Below are 20,675 nucleotides of genomic sequence, written 5' to 3' on the forward strand. Positions count from 1 at the left end.
TGTGGTGCATGGGTTTGAATGGGATCGAATAAAAAGCTTTTCCGCTTTCAGAGCGATTCGTGCAGACGGGAGCAGAGCACCCGGTCGTTATATCATTCCGATGGGACTGCGCGGACACGCGATGAACGAACTGTGAGATGCGCTGCGCACGTCGTGTTGTTGCTCCGCAGGTAGCGCGCACGCGAACAGCGAACGCCAAGATCGGCCGGATTCGCTTTGAATTTGACTTGTGTCAATCCAGTTCGCTGCGGCGGCGGCGGCGGGAAATACAAAAATTGGCCCGGGCATCTGCTTCTCCGCAATGCACGGTTGCTTGACTACCACGTGATGACGCTCTGCCAATAGGGGCGCTAGCGGCGGGATAAAACAGACGCGCAACTCTGCTACCTGCGGTAGCATATACAGTAACTCTACGCCCCCGTAAAGCCCCTTAGACTTCGTAAAGTGGTGCCACGCTTTGAATAATGCCGCCTCCTCCTCTCGCGCTCTGGCCGAGGTCGACGGCGCGTCGCTATTGGCCTAATAGCGTCACGTGGGCCCTCCCGCCATGCATCAGCGCCATTTTTGCTCGAGAAGCGTCTACGAAGTGGCGAGGAGCGCATGTTGGCGCCGTTGCTATGCTCGAGCAGTGTAGGCGCGCCATGGTCATTGAGGGAGTGTGAAAGAGAGGAGAAACGAGGAGGAGTGAAGGCGGAGGAGGAGAGTGTCACTACTTTGCGAAGTTTAAGGGGTTTTACTCATCCGCAAGTAGGCTGCGGTTACCGGCAAGCGTGGCAAGCAGTCGATGATATTTGAATGCTGTCGCGTCCCACTCTAAAAGACGAAGCTTAAGTGTCCTTCAAATTTTTAGTTTAACGTTTGCCACTCGTTCCGGTCAGACCACGCGTATGCGCAATGGTGCGGCATGCACAGAACGTGTCATCAGAAACGCTAAATTGCGGGTGTGCGCAACGCTCTTGCCAACTGCGGAAGCCGGAGCGCGGCCTCGTCTCCGGCAAAGACGTTTGAACAGAGCGCAACGGTGCGACCGTTAAACTTTGTAGCTTTTGGAGTCAAAATGTATCATTCGCCTCTGGAGACCCAACCACCCCTTGCGCAGGCGGCGCATGCGCCGTCCGTACCAGGACAGCACAACAGCGCCGCCGCCAACAGCGACAAGGTAAGACTGAACCCAGGCAAACTTGTAGCGTTCTTTATAAACGCAACACAAGAAAGCACATAGCTCAATACCGACGGATGTATTCCGCCATTTTATTCTAATCGAACTACACTCCTCGGCTTCCTCTTCACTCGACCCCTTGGGTTTTCCTCTTTTTCGTGGCTTAAATGCAGCACGATTCGCTCGTTGTCTAGGACGAAGTGCTCACTTTAACGTTAATCTGTAGATGTTATCTCGACTACCATCTTGGCATGCTTTCGACTACCATCTTGGCATGCTGCCCGGTGATAAATCGGAACGATACGGCCGGAGCTGGTGTGCCAACAAAGTGCCATCTCCCCTCCTCGATTTATATTATTTTTAATCCCAATGACCATGACAGCAGTGCACTGCTCAGCTGGCGTTTTGTAATGCCAGGCAGCTATGGAACGCGCCTTCAGGCATTCAACGCTCATATCCCTCATGAATTCGCAGCGTGAAGCAAGCGCGAATGACCAGTATGAGAAGCGCTTCGAATCAACGCCCGCAGAAAGAGCGAGATAGAAAGAAAGAAAGAAAGAGAGAGAGTATACCAGCGAGCGGAAGCGTGATAAAATGAGCCTACGCAGAGTTGTGGACTCGACGAGCGTGAACAGGCTCATAAAACGATCCGAAGTAGAAAGGAGGCCAGCAGAAAGATTACGCCTTGGACCAGTCAGCAGAACAAGCGAAGGAAGAGGAAGGACGTGAGAATAAGGATTTAGGATGCGGACGCGACCAAAAAGAGGAAGAAATACGCCTGAGGATCCAGAAGGCGCGGTGACGAGAGAAAGGAGAAGTATAAGTAAGTTCGCCGAATAAACAAGAGAATGGGCAGGTCGAGAGAGGGAGGGAGAGGGAGAGGAAGGAGGTGTCATCCGACGGTCCTTTTGTCCCGGTAATTGCGAAAGGTCTGCGAGGAGAGGGGAAAACAAAAAGGAAGAGGAGAGCGAGTTGCCGCCGTCGCTATAGGAAGCAGCCAGGGGGCCATGCGAGTGCAGAGAAGGGTAGGAAAAGGACGAAGGCCGCTGATCTGCGAGCCTGGGGTTTGCTCACGCTATACAGCGGCTTACTAATGCGGTGCAGCACTGTCGATGCTACGTTAGGTACCCTGGGGGAAAAAAAAGAAATGCTTTCTTTTAATTATTATTCAGAAAAGAAACAAAAGAAGTCTGTTAAGAAGTCAAATACGTGAACTCTGTAGATGTTTTTCGACAAAACTATAGAATGGCACTGTAGAACTTGAAGAATTAGGGCAACGCACTTCTTCGCGTTTTTCTTTATCTGGTCCACAGACAGTATGTACTATGCACAATTTCTGAGAATAGTGCGTCCGGACGTATTTTATTCGCAAATGAAAACGGACTTGTTAGCGACATTTATCTGCAGAAAGTCCGTAGATTTCGTTTGGATGAAACGAAAGAGAAATTATAACAAGGTGCTTTACTGCATCTCCTCACACAATCCATATGCTGACTAAATCGTCCCTATAAAGGCGAGGGGCATTCAGGCCCTCGCCTTTATAGACCCGTTATATTGGCGTAGCGGCTATGGCGTTGAGCTACTAACAACAAGGTCGCGGAATCGAATCCACGCTGCGGCGGCATCATTTCGATGGGGGCGAAGCGCAGTAACGCCATTGTTCAGCGCAGTGGGTGCAAGTTAAGGAACCCCAGATGGTCAAAATTAATCCGGAGTCGCTCACTACGGCGTGCCTCGTAATCAGATCGTGGTTTCGGCAAGTAAACACCCCCCCCCCCCCCTCCCCTTAATGAAATTACATTTCATTGAATAGGGAACAACGGTGGTGGCACCGACGGCACCAGCACGTCTCGAGTATTCGTATGATTGGCTCTTGCAGTAGAACAGTAAAATCGAGCCTTACAGATTCACTGGTGATTAGGAGTAAAAACGCGCTCTAGGAACAAGCGCAGCAGACGTAGCGCGCCGCGGACGAAGACTAAAGTAGCAGGAGAAGACAGCTGGAGCCGAGTGTATCGAACGCGTCTGCTTAGTCTTGGTTCACAATGCGATACGTCTACTGCTCCCAGTGCATCACCGACAAAATTCGATAAAATTCGTCAAGTGGAACTTGACGAATTTTTTTCCGCTGCTCTCAGCGCTGGACAAATCGCGTTGCATGCAGGTATATCAGAAGTCTGCAGAACTGTGTAGGCCATTTGTACTGGGCACCTGCGGAACTGCGGTTCGTGGACATTCAACCGTAAGTATGCGCACTCACAAATACATTGTGTCACAGGACTTATTTGGCGTCGATTAATGCCCCTAATGCACTATTTTATGCATTTGAAAGTTCTTTGTCGACACTCACAAACGGCGTCGCGCTTTAATTTTCTTGCAGTGATGCGCGTCAATTTTTGTTCGTTTTGCAACTGTTACCAAGTTCGGCAAAGTGTAAGCCCTCGTAAACGCAATCCGCACCAAAGCACGGCGACGTGAGGTAAAGAGACATAGGCATTTCATAATCACTAGGCGACGATAGATGCAACACACCAGGAATGACTGCAAAGGATATGCGACGGAGGCGCAACAAAATAACCAGACAACCCTTAGCCACACATACCGTTTTCCTTCGAAATCAACGCACGTTTCCGTATCTTCGTTCTAGTATTGGCTTATTTATTTATTTATTTTTTGCTATTTCGGTTTGCTGATCTATAGTGATTGACCATTTGAAAGCGACAATGCAACGATGAAAGACCTGAACCTAAACCTAAGTAGCGGAGCGTTCTCTCTCTCTCTCTCTCTCTTCTGTTTTCGTCCCATTTAGTCAAACCCCTCACGTCGCACTCAGCGGCCGAACGCCATTGCTTCTGGACCACATCAGCAGGTCTTGCACTGTTTTTGCATTCGACGTGCTTCACAGAGTAGGTATTGTTAGTACCCTGATACGGTCTCCGGCACTGCACAGTTCTTGTCAGACAGCACACGTCGCCGAGGTGGGCCAAGAAAGGACGTACGGGTTTGGAGGGAGGAGCGCTGGAACAAAGAAAAACAAAAAACTGAGAGAGAGAGAGAAAGATGGCGGGAGCGAGTAAGTTTTCGCGCCGAGCTAGACAAAAGGTTATTAGAATCGACGACGATGTAGGAGGGGGAGGAGGTGCGCGAGGAGGGACAGATGGTGGGTGAGGGGAGTTGCGGGTAGCGCGTTGGTATCCAGACGGGAAGAAAGGGGAAGCAGCGCACGAGGTTTGAGGAGGAGGAGGAGGAGGAGAGAGATAAAGGGGAAGGGGAAGGAGTGAGGCAAGAGTGCCAGGGATTGGTGACCCAGCCCGTCGACCCTGATAAGCCGCGGGGAAGCGTTCGCGCCGCCCGCTGCGCCGCGATCCTGCATAGAAGCCTGGGCCGCGGGCTCCTCCTAACTCCGCTGTAATGAGCCCTCGGGGCGAAGACCATACGCGCCGCGGATGACGCCGCGTGTGGGAGTCGCGCGCAGCAATGCACGGGGTTCGTGGCACGCGCTTCCTTTCTATCCTCTTCTCTCTGTCGCTTTCTTTGCTTCCGGTCTCCATATGTATGTATATTTTTTCGATCTCTGTAGTCTCCCGCGCTGCGAGGTTGCCACGAGCGAGCTCACTGCGCCGAGCACACGCACTCGACGTCTTTGTAAGCGTGTTTGTTAGAGCTGCTGGCCAGCGGCTTTGGCAGGATGGACGCTGTAATTTGATGCGCGCCTCATCGAGTGGCTGCAGCCGTGTGCTCGGGAAAGCCCGATACCGTCGTGGGCCCTTGGCGTGTGTGCGTGTGCGATTGCACGTGCTTTGGTGGAGGCAGGTGCCCGAGTGTTTTGTTTCGTTCTGGGGTTTCTCGCGCCTGCGTTCGGCGCGGCCTGTCTGGGTTTTGTGCGCGTTCGTTTAAAGTGGAAGAGGAGTGGCCGCATGGTAACGAGCCCGGCTCTCTGCATGCCAATGTGACGGGAACGCGCGCGATGGCGGCTCGTACACTACGCCCCTATGCAAATGTTCTGTCCGGCGCTCCTGCCCGGAGAACGTATGCGTGGGCGTGGAGATTGATTCAAAGAGGTACGGCGGAGGTAAAGTCAAAAAGTATAACGAAGAGGGGATGCTAGCGCCATGAAAGTTAGCCGAATACTGGGCGCGCTTTCAGTGAGTAAACTTTTAGCTTGAGCAATGATGTCTCAAACAGGGGAAGCGTCATTACCACCAGAGACCCCCTGGGGATTGAGGTAAAAGAGAGATGCGCTTAACTCTATGCGGGATGTTAGCAGAATAGATTGACTTTCAGGCAAGCTATGTTGCAAGCAGATGAGAAGCACAACAATATAAGGGCAGTGGCTTTAAAGGGAATATTTGCTTATTGAGAGACACTAATGCACAGGATAGACCAAGTCCCGATTGAGAGAGAAGAAACGAGGAATTTCCGCACCTGTTCTAATTTTATATGTCACACGCAACGTTGATTGATCTTCAATTTATCAACTGGTGCCCACCACGATGTAATTGTTTTCGTTGATGCTGAATATTTCTCTGCACCCAAATGCAAAGCTTTCAGTAAGGGGCGCATACCCCTAGTCAAAACTTTACATAGACCTTTTGTCTGCGCCCCTAACGTCTCTGAGAAGTTGGATAAACTTTGAATTTGAACCCTGCCAAGTTGCGAGTGGGACGCTGCACGGGATCTTGTATCGCCATCATGTTCCCCGTTGCAACGCCGGTCGTACATGCAGTGCAAACGACCAACGACACTTGTTAGCTGACGGTTGCGCATTTAATACCCCTGGGAATGGACGGACAATACAGAATTCCAGCAGAGTGTTACCGTCTTGCCGTTATCGTTAGCAGCTGACACGAATGCGCGCGCGCGTGGTTCATCTGGATTCGACAAGTTTACCAGGCCGCTCCCGCTGGCAGTGACGGCGCAATGACATGGCGACGCCCACACTGTAAAATTAATTTACACCCTACAAAGTGAGAAAAGGGTGTAAATGTGTCTATAACTCACACCCTCAGGGTGTCCGTTATATAGATAACACCCGAAGGGTGTTAGTTATAGACAATATTACGCAATTTTTTTCACTTTTAAGGGTGTAAATTATTTTACAGTGCAGGCTGCCCATTTAGATCCTATTTCGCCCGTCTTACTTGTTCTCCGTCTTGACAGCTATAGAAATAAATGGTAAAACCATCCAAAGCTTAGCCTCACTTCATGTCGAGGATAAAGTATGAACTATGTTTTGCAGTGATCCCTGAGATCAGTTATTTGTTCCGACTCTGCAAGGACCTATAGAGGGAGTGCATCGAGGTGAGAAATTGTGTCGGTTTCCACTTAACAGTTGGCGCCACTGCATTTGTCGGTGGTCAGTGGTGTGTGGTGCTGTGGGGCCATCTGTTAGGCGTAAATAGACACACTTTCCCGCCTCGATGCCGTCCCTCTATAGGCCTAGCAGAGTGAAAACAAACGGCTTATCTCAGTGATAACTGCAAAACATAGCTCGTGCTTCATCCTCGCCGCGAAATGAGACCAAGCGATGGCCGACTTGCATTATAATAATCGACATTTTTATAGGATGATCTTAGTGCGTCTCAGGTTGCGTTAAGCGCTGGAGTTGGTATAGACATACGTATATGTATAGGCCACAGTGAGTCCAAGAGCGTGCCCGGTATGCCCTGAACCACTCCCCCAGGAGCGGCTCGATGCCTTATATTTTAGACTCCGACATTGTGCCATTGAGAGTTAATCAGTTTTTACAAAGGTTCTTACGAAACATTGATACTTTCCATATGCAAAAGCTATTCGTTGGTGTGTTGCAAAACTGCGAAATGCAATGTTGCAATGCGAAATGCAAACTGCAATGGCAAAACTGCGAAAAAAAGTAGACATTTAGCGCAGTTAAATTAAAAAAGTAAGAAAACCACCTCTGCAACATAAGCAATGCCGTCGAGCGTCTTCACAACGAACGACTCTACAACGAAACGACCTGCGTTATACTACGAATAATTCTATCCCGGCTCTGCTGTGAGCGGTGCTGTGCGCGTCCTTTACAACGAAATCTCCTGTATAACGAATGATTTCGGAGACCCCAAACAGTTATAAAGGAGCTCGACTGTATGAGCGTCAGGCGAAGCCCAGTCAAGCCTGCCGACTCATGCCGTCGTTACATATACATCACATTTGCGAGTCTTACATCCAAACAGCGCGTCGCGATAGTTCAGTGCACAAGATTGCCTTAGCGATATGTTCTCGCTCTCGAGGAAAGCGAAAGAGCGAAAGAAAAGCAAGAGCAACAACGACAACAACAACAACAAAGGAAAAACACTGCAATGTTTATACTCAGCCTAAAACAAGTATTACCGACGCGCCAAGCACGAATGCCAGACGTTTTCACCTCCATTTTTCCATCTTCCTTTTGGTTGCCACGTGCCAGGTGTTTCGCGCACCTGCAGTGACAAGGAAGCGTCGGAAAGGAATTTCGTGATTTCGACATCGCAAACGAGATTGTTGCAGCTCGCCCGCGTCAAGAGCGAGATGACCTTGGAGAGCAGCTTGAATCCGAGAAGAGCCGCAACACGCGCAAGCGCCCGCGTGACATTTTTTCATCATCCTTATTTTTTGTGCGTGTGCGTCCCCTTTCTCAACTGTCACGTGGCCACAAACCCGCGCTCTCGTCGCGGCAGGGGATCGAGACAACGCAACAAAATGCGCGACGCCGAAGCCAACGCGCAGTCGGCGACTGCGGTGGAAAGGGGGAAATGGGGAAAGAGCATTTCGTCCATTTCCGGCGTCATCTGGAGACGAACCCCCCTTTCCCTTCCGTTCCCCACACGCGCACAGCCAAGGCAAGCCGCAAGCAGTCAGCAGCAGCCGGTGCTGGGAGCCTACGGGAAAGGTGAGGTCAGCGGACATACAGCTTCGAAAGGTAGACGGAGTGCGTTGGGGAGGAGGACGGGAAGCAAGCAGTGAGGGGGAGGGAACGAAAGGCACGTTACGGAGCCGCTGCCACCTCCGAGCACCACAGCCTCCTCCCGAGCTTCCCGCGCCGTGCGCCCGCCGTTGCCATGACGACCACTTCCCCCCCGCGCTGTCTTCGGCGCTGCCGGCCATATGCGCTGTCGTTGGCTGATGACGACCAAGACGGCTACGGAATGACGCTGTCGGGCCGGTTCTTGCCTATGCCTGGGAGTGTTAGCTTATGAGGAAAAGCCGCCTACTTCGTATTACTTGAACGTAAGATTAGCTGACATCTTTTAGGGACTGTGACGACATGAACGCGTAACCAATTCTGAGTGTAATGCGACTACAAAGAACATTTGGAGAGAAACAAAGAATAGTGAAAACTTCCTTGATCTAGAGTTCTAGGCCATACGTAGACATGAACGTTTCGGAACTGAGAAAAAATGTTAATCAACTGGATGGCTGAGAGGTATGTGGATTCGAATATATGATTCTACACTTGGAACGAGCTCAGCTTAAGAGAGAGCGAGAAAAAAAAAGAACAGGAAAAAAACAGCAGCACAAGGTTCCGAAGAGAAGTGGCTAGGAAATGGCTGGGTCATGTAGATCAATTAACTGCCGCTGATCTTTAAGAAAGATACAAAGGACGATAATACCTTCGGCAGCTCGGTTCTTGCTTGGTTTTCAACTGCACCCTCGCGATATATATATATATATATATATATATATATATATATATATATATATATATGCATATTGGAGGTTGCTTAAGCTTCGCCTTTGAGAGTGAAACATGATAGCAGTCAGAGATCCCCGACTGCTTCTCACGCTTCCCAACAACTGCAGCGTGTGTAACCGCTATGTTCACTGGGAAACGCTGGCGGCGAATGCTATGCACAAAGGCGAGCTTGAACGCGGTCTCTTGCGTGGGCCGATCCCGGACGTAATGCACAGCCGCGCAAAAGCATTAGATTGTTTTGAGGTTTCTGTGATTGTTCCGCATTTTTATATTTCACTCTGAGAAGATTTAACATAAATGGCGTGCGTGGTCCGTGTTTCCCTGTTCAGCGCAAGGCTGAACAAGGACAACCAGAAAGGTACAACAAAATGAGACATGCCGTACCAACAAGCCCCTATAGCTCTCCTCATCAACTTTGTGAAGAACGTAAAACAAGGTATGAGCAGCTGTAGTGACAGAATGGCGTGGCAATATAACCAGCATATACCGCATGTGATATAGCAAGGCGTGGCAAATGCGTGTGCCTAAATATATATGGGAGTTATCACTCACGGGCACGCCGGCGATGGACGCCGAAGCTGACACCGGACTTTCTGCAACACGGTGCCCTTTACGCTATCGCGTTAAAAATAGCACCTGATCGAGCGCTTCTGGGGCGGCAAGCTTACGTGATTGAAATAGAACTTAAACCAGTGTTACATCACGGTTTCTTTAAAACTTGCAGGGCCTCTCTTAATATTAATGCTGCTCCTCTCAACATTCGAGAACATTCGAGAACACATTGAGAAACTCATGCGAGTTTTCTTCACTTTGATAGTCGCCTACCCCATCGTACGGGGTAGGCAACCTAGGGAACCCCTGTTGGTTAACTTCGCTGCTTTTTCATGCAGCCATTTCATGTATTCGGAAACAAGGTAAATAAAAATAGTACCCACATGAAAAATTTTGCTGCAAATGCTAATCCTGTAGCTGTAAACGACATTGCATGCTAATATGATCCATGTTTGAAAGCAGCATGTATGGCCAGGGAATCCCAACGAGGAAGTTGCGAGTGACAGCCGTCGATTGCGCAACCAGTTAGTTTCAATGTGTGATGAAAAACAGGGCCGGAACGAGACTGCATACACGCACACACACACGCACACACGAAAAACTAAAAGTAGAAAAGCTAAACTACACTGCATCATCCGCTAATGCTCTGCAGTATTCTATAAGCCCTCACTTTTTATGGTGTCTTCCATAAATTGTCGACGAAATTGAGTTCTTTCCGCCTTTGAAGAATACTGCATGCGCTATCAAGGTCACAGTTTCTGAACGTTGGCTGAAGCGGCTGCCATCCGTACTGTTCCAAAACGTCTTGCTATTCTGTTGGTTTATGTCACTCTGGTTGTATAACCGTAGCGTTTGGTTGGTTTGCAGGTAGATAGGCTGATAGGTTCGGCCAGTGGATGCCGCAAGGCTCGCTTTGGTCTCTTACGTAACGATTGTACTTTGTCTTGCGCTGTTTTCCCATATTGAGGAAGTTTTCGGTTGAGATATGAGGCACCTCACAGCCTCATCTGACAGCATAGGGTCGCCTGTATGTTTGGTTTTTCTCGTTGGCGAGATTAGACAGTCAACTTCCGTGGATGCTTGATGTTCACCACAAGGAAATCTGCATGCTTTCGCAAAAATCAAGTGATAGTGCGCGCAATATAAATACTACAGGAGTGTACCAAAATGAATGAGCACACACCACTTCAAACGACCAAAAAGCAAGCAAGCAAACAAAGAAACAAACAAGCAAACGAATGAATGAATCTGCTTTTCTGTCCAGAGATCACCGTCAAAAAGTACAACCACACCGCTTGAAAACACTGAAAAGAAAAAGAGCTTTTCATCTATCTATCTATCTATCTATCTATCTATCTATCTATCTATCTATCTATCTATCTATCTATCTATCTATCTATCTATCTATCTATCTATCTATCTATCTATCTATCTATCTATCTATCTATCTATCTATCTATCTATCTATCTATCTATCTATCTATCTATCTATCTATCTATCTATCTATCTATCTATCTATCTATCTATCTATCTATCTATCTATCTATCTATCTATCTATCTATCTATCTATCTATCTATCTATCTATCTATCTATCTATCTATCTATCTATCTATCTATCTATCTATCTATCTATCTATCTATCTATCTATCTATCTATCTATCTATCTATCTATCTATCTATCTATCTATCTATCTATCTATCTATTTTCTGTCTGTCTGTCTGTCTGTCTGTCTGTCTGTCTGTCTGTCTGTCTGTCTGTCTGTCTGTCTGTCTGTCTGTCTGTCTGTCTGTCTGTCTGTCTGTCTGTCTGTCTGTTCCATGTCGCTCCAAACACAGCAAAGCAGAGTCCATCTGTTGACTCACGTTTCTGATGACGACTCCGCACTCTGTAACCATTAGCGACATGCCCTCTAAGCCACTGATGGGCCACAGCAAGCTTTGTCGAAGCAGCAACTCCAAGGAAGGCTTCTGGAATCTCCAACAGCGTTATTCAAGGTTCCTTCATGAAGTCACGCCGCGGTCAGCGGGCCACTGATCTCCAGCCACAACACAGCTCTCGGGAACGCAGTTCCGTATCTCGATACGCGTACCGGCCTTTTTCTTCGCCTCGGTTTCTGGAAGCACAGGAAGAGCAAAATTACAAGAAATTAGATGTATTTATACTAGAATACCCGCGATACGGCGCACAATTACAACGTTTAATACATGGTTCATTGGACCATAAGACCTTTCCAAACGATCTTAAGTTCATGGCCAACATGTTCATTGCAAACACGAACAGTGACGCTGCAGGGATTTCTGGAAGCGAGCGATAGTCTCGGCAAATACTGAGTAGAACATTTATCATCTATTGTATGCACACTGTGTGTGCGCGTGCGTGTGTGTGTTTGTGCGTCTTTTTTTTTTACGTGGCATTGTTCCATTCTCTGCATGACTTCCTATGATTTCCAGCGAGCTCATTTTATTCTGTACCTTGATTTTGTGTAGTAATGTCACTTGTCTTGAAGACTGAGTGTGTTTGACTTCTTAATATGATTTGACTTTTAAAATGAGCGCGTTTGATTTTTGTATACGAGTTCCCTTGAGGGTTGAGCGTGTTTTTGAGATTCTTTTTCATACTTATGGGCTTCATTATTAGCATTTATACATGGAAACAACTAGGCGGTGCCACTTAAAGGCGTCGCAGCTCCTAAACATCATAGATTATAAGGACAAATCTCCCTGAATAATTAGGGGCCGAATGTACGAAGCTTTTTGTTCCTAAGTGGTGTCTCCCTTGGCCGGTCTCTTTGGCTAGGCATATGTCTGACGTCACAATTGGGTGGTATTTGCTTTTACGAACAGTTTTCTCATGAAAACCTTTGTTATTTGATTGACCGGAGTGGGGTTTACGCTTCGAAGCAACTCTGCCCACTAGCGTGCCAGTATATCTGACTTGCGTTTAAAAAGCAGCGCTGCAAAGTTGAACCACAGAGACGAGGATCAAGCTAAGTTTGTGCAATTACTCCTTGCGCATGACGTCGTTACACGCAATGTACACAACCTGTTTGCTTTATTAAACAGATGACGCATGCGTTTCGTATGTGCTGTTCTCGTCTCTGTGGTTCAACGTTGCAGGGCCGCTTTTTAAACACAAGTATGATATTACAACTAGCCCCAACGCAAGCCTTAACCAATATATTCGACGTTAGTGCCACTCCAGTGTGGCCATTGTGCACTAGCACTAGCACTTGACACGTGACTACTGCGCAACCTGGATATATTGAGCATGAATATTATAAATCATCAGCGATAACATAAATGGGGAATTTGGTTGGTCGTGTTTTATTTCAGTGGATTTCTGTTAGAGAAGCCACAGTGAAAGGCTCCAGATTCATTTTCACCAGCAGGGGTTCTTAAACAAGCACCTATGTTCAAGTACGGTCGCTTCGGCCGAGAGTCGAACCCAGGACTTCCATTCTAAGCAGGAGAACGCCATATGGCCACTACTCTACCTAGGCGGAAATAGTATATTTTACCAATACGGGCCTAGGTGTTTAGATGCCGATTAAAGCGTTTGTCAGTACTCAGCTCGGAGGCCTGTGGGATATGCAAATTCGGTAAACATGCTGCGCAAGCTACTATGCCCTACATATAATACTAATTAAGCTACAGATTGCGCTAACCGGCAATAAACATAGGAACCACTTAATCGCGGAATAAACTGCCCCATTCCTGCCAATTTTCGTGAACCACGCGCCTAATACAGTGAGGGATTACGGCATAAGCTTTTATTTATTTCGCAGTTCGATTATAAGTTATTACAAAGATACCCAGTCAACAAACATAACAAGGTAGAAAAAATAAAGACAGGCATGAATAAACACACAAACAGACGCGTGTATCTTGAAATTCACAACGCGAGCAAAAAAAAAAAAAGAACGCAAACCGTAGTAGCTTCGAAGTAACTTTCTCACCGACCTGCAAGCTACTAGCACCCAGCGGCCCCCTCTGCCACTTAAATCGCGAGCGGAACCGAACTGACCGAGAAATGTAATTTGCGTATCGAACCGATGCCCCCGCGGGCATCGCCGCCCCGTCCATCTCAGCATTTCGGCTCTCGAGCTCGAGGGGGGAAAAGGGCTCCCAAACTTTGTCCTGCACGGCACGACAAAACGTACCGTCGGCTTCAAAGGGCCGCCGCCGCAGCCCCGACAAACGAGCGCGCTCCGCTAAGAGCCCCGTGCACCCGTTCTCCGGCGCCTGACCACACGCTCGAGCTGGGCCTCGCTTCCCGTATATCCCTGTGCCCAGCGGCTCGGCTATTTGCCTTTTAGCGGCTCGCGTGCATTATTGATGAGCCGCAAAGAGAGCGCGGTCCGCGCTTGAGCCCCCCCCCCCCCTCCCCCCTACACGCATATAACGCGGAGGAGGGATCCTTTTCTGCAAAAGCGCCGGGTAGAGGGCGAAACGGAAATAGAGCTTTCGTGAAGGGGAGAGGACGGGATAGGATTTGGACGGAGGGTTCGGGGAGCGTTCTAAGTGGAAGCTCAAAATCAAAACGAACGGCTTTCAGCGAGCGTGTATCTCGTCAATGAGGCACGGAGAATGAATCTCGCAGCGGTTCTTGGCAGCGCGCGCACGCACGCACGCACTTACTGACCGAAACAAGGAAGGTCGCAGGACGACCGCATGCCGGTATCATTAACGCGCTCAATCTTTTTTCATTTATTTTTTAGATAACGCCAAACCCATTTTCAATGCCTAGATCGCCTTCGAAAGATTGAGCTCGAAATATTTATTCCTCGGCTATTTTATCCTGACATTGGGCATTTTAGCGGATAGCCCGTCCACTATTTAATCCTCATGTAACATATTTCTGTGGATTCCACCTTTGTTCTACACTACACACTGCCAGTTTCAGCGACTGTAGGTGCTTTGCAGTGCAATGACTGCAGCCTCCCAGCGACGTTTCAAGAAACCGCAAACGTTTCTTGTTTACGTTTCATCAATAACTCCCGTGTCTTATGTGTTCGCGTGATGAAAGCACTTCTGAGTTTTGCAGGCATGCGAATAGGGTGATCGGGGATAAAGCTCCAATTTAGCTGCTGCTCTTCTACACTTCCTCTAAACTTCTACTTCTACTTCTTCTACTCGTTCTAAACTTCTACTTCTTCTACTTCTAAACTCGTTTTCCTGAGGCGCATTAACCGGACAATACCACCAGTAAAACGCGATACCGTCATAATTGCACTATTTACATCACTAGTACAAGCAAACAGAGAGAGAGAGAGAAAATGATAAAAGAAAGGCAGGGAGGTTAACCAGGACTGAGCCCGGTTGGCTACCCTACACTGGGGAAAGGGAAAGGGGGACGGAAAGATGAAAAGAAGAGAAAGTCCACTGGAGGTATCAGTCGGTCACTCAGTCCGGATCACAGGCGCTCACTCAATCCGGTCGAACTCAATCCGGTCGAACAAGCAAACAGAAATATCCAACAGAGTATAAAGGTAAAGTTATTTCAAATTACAAACAAATCTTTCTTACGCTCGTGTGAGTCCTTGCTTCTCGAACGTAATTCAATTAGTGCGAACAGCAGTGTTGAGTTCGCGAATCCTCAGAGTCCTTTACACGTTCTTGAGTCCGGCGCCATATTGAGATGCAATCCCCTTCCCTACTTGGTTCCTAATATAGCCAGTGCAAACCAATTTCAAATGTCGGTGTTAGCAGTGGCCCGTTGAAAGTGCTGTCCGACAGGGATTTCAATGTTCATCGTGGGGCGTGTACATTTCTGCAGCGTGCGTCGTTTCATATTACATCATACAGCTAGAGATGTACAGCTACTCCAACCCCGCTATGTTCCCAAGCTTCCCCAGACTCTCTCATTTGTCATAGCGCTACTATATATGGCAAATTTCGATAAAGCGCAGAGTCAATATAACGAAACCTCACAATAGAGGAGGGCGTAACATCGACGTTGGAGCACGGACATCTCGACAGACGCGATGTAGAGAACCGACGCCGCATTACGGGCCATTTCACAAAACTGCAAATGAGTCGTCACTACGCAAGTCCGAGCTGGTGCAACGCCATCGCTTAACAATAGTATTTACGTCACTTGAAACGCTAAGAGGAACGTTTCCGCAATAACCATATCTACGCGCGCACTCCCTCCTCCCTGACGTATTGCAAAACAAACTCGTTCAAAAGGACGAATAATTTAACGATAACGGAAAGAAAGCGAAATATATATATATATATATATATATATATATATATATATATATATATATATATATATATATATATATATATATATATATATATATATAGAGAGAGAGAGAGAGAGAGAGAGAGAGAGAGAGAGAGAGAGAGAGGGAGGGAGATTTGAATTTAACAGAGGTAGGCAGATGAACGGCCGATTCACAACAGACACGGCACCGAGTAATAAGGAACGACGACAGTGCGGGGAGCGGAGAAAATGAACATGGTAGTAGAAAACCAAATTACGGGAACACTGCCGCGCATAAACGCGTGCACATACACACATGCACACACACGCGCGCACACACACACACATGGCGCGAATGACACACGGGATGTATAGAAAAGGAACGGCCTGCTGTCTCGAGAGAGAGAGAGAGAAAAAAAGAAGGAAAGGCGGTGCCGCAGAGAGAAACTGAACCCGGGATGAAACAGTGGGAAAAAAAAAAGTAAGAATGGACGAAAGGCAACGGTGGGTATAGCGCGGAGGCAGGGAGAACCGGTGTTGCAAGAATATTGAAACGCGAAATGAGGTAAAATACTGGCAACTCTCATTTGTGCCCGGCCGCGGAAGCCTGTGTGTAGGATGGGAGGATAGAAAAGGCAGCGACGAAGGAAGAAGAAGAAGAAGAAGAGGAAGAAGAGGGAGCGCTATAAGCGAGCGAAGTGAGGCTGCAGAAGCCAATTAGAGACTGCAGCGCTCACGCAGGCGTACCCGTAGCGAGGCAGTTGCAAGTTCTCGCTAGTCGATTTTTTTTCATTTTAATCCCCTTCTATTCTTATGTTTCTTAAGGGCTCGTCGAGCTTCCCCGTTTTACCGCGCAGGTCTAGACTTGTACTTGAACTCGAGCGAACGCGCTAAGGGCGGATGCCTCGGATATGCGAAAAGGAAACGGTGGCCGCCCGCAGAAGAAGCAAAGGATGAGCGAAAGCGTGAAAGAGGAAAGATGTGTTAAGCGTAGAAAGGAAAAAAAAAGAAAAACAACTCGAACCGTCCAAATTATAAAGTGACGACTATGTCAGCCGCTGTACGAAGGCTTCTGAGAAGGGAGCGGCCTACGACGTGTTCGTGGGCGTCCGCGGGTGGAACAGATTCACGGCTGTGCGGTGAAGCTGTGACAAAGGCAGGTCTGTATTGGTGAGCTTGTGTGTACGTAGGCGGGCGAGGGGGAGGGCGCAACGTGGTAGTGAAGGACTTGCGCAAGCGAAGAGAACAGTGAGGGGTGGGGCGGGGGGGGGGGGCAAAGCTGCGATGAGATTTTTGGAAGCAGAGATGTCTTCGCGAGAATCAGAAATCGTTGCGTGCGCACGTAAAAAAGAAAAGAGGCAGGGAAAAGCATAAGGTAGCGCATGCAAGCGTGCGCGAAACAAACAAGGTAGAGAAATCTCGCCGTCGCCACGGAATCCGGAAAAGAGCACGGAATTTTTCAATAACGGCGAAGACCCTCGTGCTACATAGTTGTACTGTTTGTGCTTGTGCTTTCACCAGGGAGCCGTGGTGGGAAAGTAGTGAGGACTTCTTCCTCGTGCAGTAGGAGGGAGTGACAGGTTGCCGACAGTCTGATCAAGGCATCAGGAAAAAAGAAGAGAAATAATTTCGTTGAGAGATGGGCAAAATTTGGTTCCGCGTATTGCTAGGGTGTAGATGGCATAACGGAAAAGGAAATAAAAAAAACAATAAGGAAAAAAAAACACGCAAACTGAAGGAAAACTAATATAAACGTAGGAAACAGCCTAATTGGTAGGTATAGCGTCCACAAATTGCGGAAATTCCGACGTTCGCCGACGGATCTCTATCTACCTAGCGCCCGGGCTGCTTCTGTCAATCATTGTAATATTGCATTGTCCTTCTTTTCTTTTTTTTGTTGTATCTTTGCTTGCTTGCTGCTAACCGCACATATCATTGTGCTCCGCGTTCTCTTTTGGAAACGACTGCTATCATGACTGAATTGAGAGGCGCTTCCAAGCAAAATCAACTGCGATAACTAATGAACACAAATGGCTCTCCCAAAACAATGAATTACACGTAACGAAAAGCAAAAGAAAAGATGAAAAAAAAAGAGCAGTGGCCTCTTTGTTTCCAATAAAGTTCAGGCAAGCTCATAAGGCATGTCTCAGCAGCCTTTTATAAGACAACGCGTATTGTTTAGACTCATCGTCCACTGGATGACGAAGGCTTCTCTCGTCGAGCTCCACTTATCCCTGCCTGGCGTGCACTTGATTCATTACGTGGCTGAAAATTTCTAATCTATTCATATCAACTAATCCTTTGCCGTTATCGACTGTATTACCTTATGGCTCATTCTGCCGTTATCCGCTCCAGGTACAACGTTACCGGTGCCTCGAATCCATCTCTTGCTCTCTTAATCTAAACGGGAATATCCACTATTGCTCACTTGCTCTCCGACCCAGACTGCCGCGTTCCTTTCTCTTAACGTGCACAAACTCGAAAGACTACTGGCTTCTTTAAATCAGCACGAGCGTCGACACAACGTTCTGCAGATATCTCTGAAACCCTCAGATAGGCTAGCATACACTGTAGAATAATGCACACAATTAAAAGTGAATCAGGGTGCATATCGGTGTCGAACTCAGACCATTTCATAAAAAAAAAAAGGTTGTAAGGGTGTGAGTTATAGACAGATTTGCACCCTCACTCAATTTAAGGGCGTAAATTATTTGGAAGTGTATAGCGAGCGAGCTTTGCTTTGCTCTTACGTGGCTCTACTATTTCGAGCGCGCATGCGTTGACCACGTGTTCCTTTCTCTACGCCTCTTGCTTTCGCATCCTTCTCTCATGGCTCATTCTGTAGCAGTCAACCGGGCGGCCCCTGAAGTAAAGATATCTACGCAGTAAACATTGTTGCTTCTTTAATGGTGCTAGTTTGTCCCGTGGTTAACAGCCCCACATTCAAGCCTGTAAAACGTCTACTGCACGCAACAGCGAGCTCAAAACTACGCGCGCAACGAGAGAAGTAGTTCGAAACTGCGTAATAATTATGACCACCTGGTGCGCACCAAAATATATGGCATTAAAGGGAAACACTGTCATCCAGCCGAATGTAGCGCAAGGCTACAAAAAAAGAAAAGAAGAAAGAAAACTTATTGGTTTCTCGAAGAAAAAAAAAAGAACAGCTTCATGGCTTAGGAAAAAAATCGTCCTGGATTGGGACTCGAGACCAACGCCTTTCGGGGGCAGTTTGCTTTTCCATGGAAGCTACCTAGCAGGCTCAGCAGATCGCAGCGCAACGGCAAATTAATCGGCAATAACCCGAAGCTTCGGGGACACTGAATATGCAAATCAGTTCTGTGGGATCCCGCAAGGTGGAGAAAGGTTCAATAAAACACGTTGCTGGGCTAGCTGGTCCATGACTAATCACCAGAATTGTGGAGCAGCAAAAGACGAGTGAAGGCAGAAGCAACAACAGATAGGCGAAGTCATAACATGGAAGATTGATAACAACACAGACAGGCGAAAGGAACAAAAAAATTCCACCCACCCGAACTAGCACGAGGTTGCAAAGGAAATGTGTACGCGTTTTTTCGGAAAGAAAGCTTGGCAGTTGGGGAGAATATGTGACATGAGAGTTTCGCAGTGATAGCTGTCATGTTTATTTCAAGCAGTTTTCGTACCGTATGTTAGCCGCTTCGCGAAGTTCGTGTCGCCTGTGTTTTTGCGGTGTCATTTGTTCTTGGCGCTCAAAGCTCGCGAACAAATAAAACTTCATTTGTCGCCATCAGTGATTCAATCTTGCACCTCAGTGATAAGAGTCTTAACCATGGTTATTTTCCTTTTTAAATCTGCATCTTTTCCGTCAATTTCTCTCTCTTCTTCTCTCTGTGCTTCTAGTCAGTGCTATCCCTGACGTGGATTTCCCCAGGTATGACTTTCGTAATGTTTCCTGTAACCTTCTCGTAAGTTTCCTGTAATGTGCTGTAAGTTTATTATAATCGAGTAGCATATACAGCCAAAGCAATGCTGGCAAAGCAGCGGGGCTCGTAACTGCATAGTTTTCTGCATAGTTGTTGATTTGGGGCACAATGACAGCACAGAATTATACCACATTACTAACATTACAAAAAAAGGTACTACGAATATTTGAGGGATATTATGGTCAGCCGCAAGGTCTTCAGCAAACACTTCATATTGCAAGCTAACCAAATCTATTATCTGAAGCTTTTTCTGCATATCCAAAATAATAAGATATACCCCACGTACAATTCTTCTAGATATGTTCAATATTGCCTCCGTACACAAAGTATAAGAACACCAAAAATTAGAACTACCTATGGTTGGCGATCGGCAGCATATTCTGCATCAAATACCCAGTCTGCTTAATAAACTTGGCAACATTTCAGACCTAAATAAACAAATTTCCTAAAATAGGTTTAAACAAATCCTTCTAGAAAATTGCATTAAATATGTTTAAATTAGTGTTTAAGTGTTGATTACAACTTCCATGTGTATTGACTTTTTTTATCTTACTCAATGTGCACTGTGTGTTTTATTTCTTAGCACACATTGTTTCCTTTGTTGCTGCTTGTCACAATATATGTATGTCGATCTGCTTGTTTTCTTTACTCTGTGATATTTGCTTTTTTGTTCTTTTTATATCTACCGAGACAATTTAGAGTGTTCAATGATTATCTTATGTTAATTATTGTATACTGTTTCTTTACTTGTATAGTGACTGCTTGCTGAACTGTATCTCGGAGCAAAAGCCTCTGTCAGTCTGTATAGCCTTCTGCTTTTGCTTCGATTTCTGTTGATGTACAGAAAGAAAGAAATCAATAAACAATAAACAATAAATAACCTCCGGCTACCACGTTGGTCTCCTATGTCGCTACATTGGGCGCGCAAACATTGTGGATATATTTTTTATCCTTTGAGCTGTGAAGGATGTGTACAACGCTATATTATGCAGAGTCGCAGACCAAAGCAATTAAGTTGCTGAGCCTCTGTTGCGGATCGTGCAGTCTCAAGTTCTCCTCCGGGGCCATGGCGGCTACATTCCAAGGGAAGCGAA

The sequence above is a fragment of the Dermacentor albipictus genome, chromosome 6 (genome assembly GCF_038994185.2).
Source record: "Dermacentor albipictus isolate Rhodes 1998 colony chromosome 6, USDA_Dalb.pri_finalv2, whole genome shotgun sequence".
NCBI lineage: Eukaryota > Metazoa > Arthropoda > Arachnida > Ixodida > Ixodidae > Dermacentor > Dermacentor albipictus.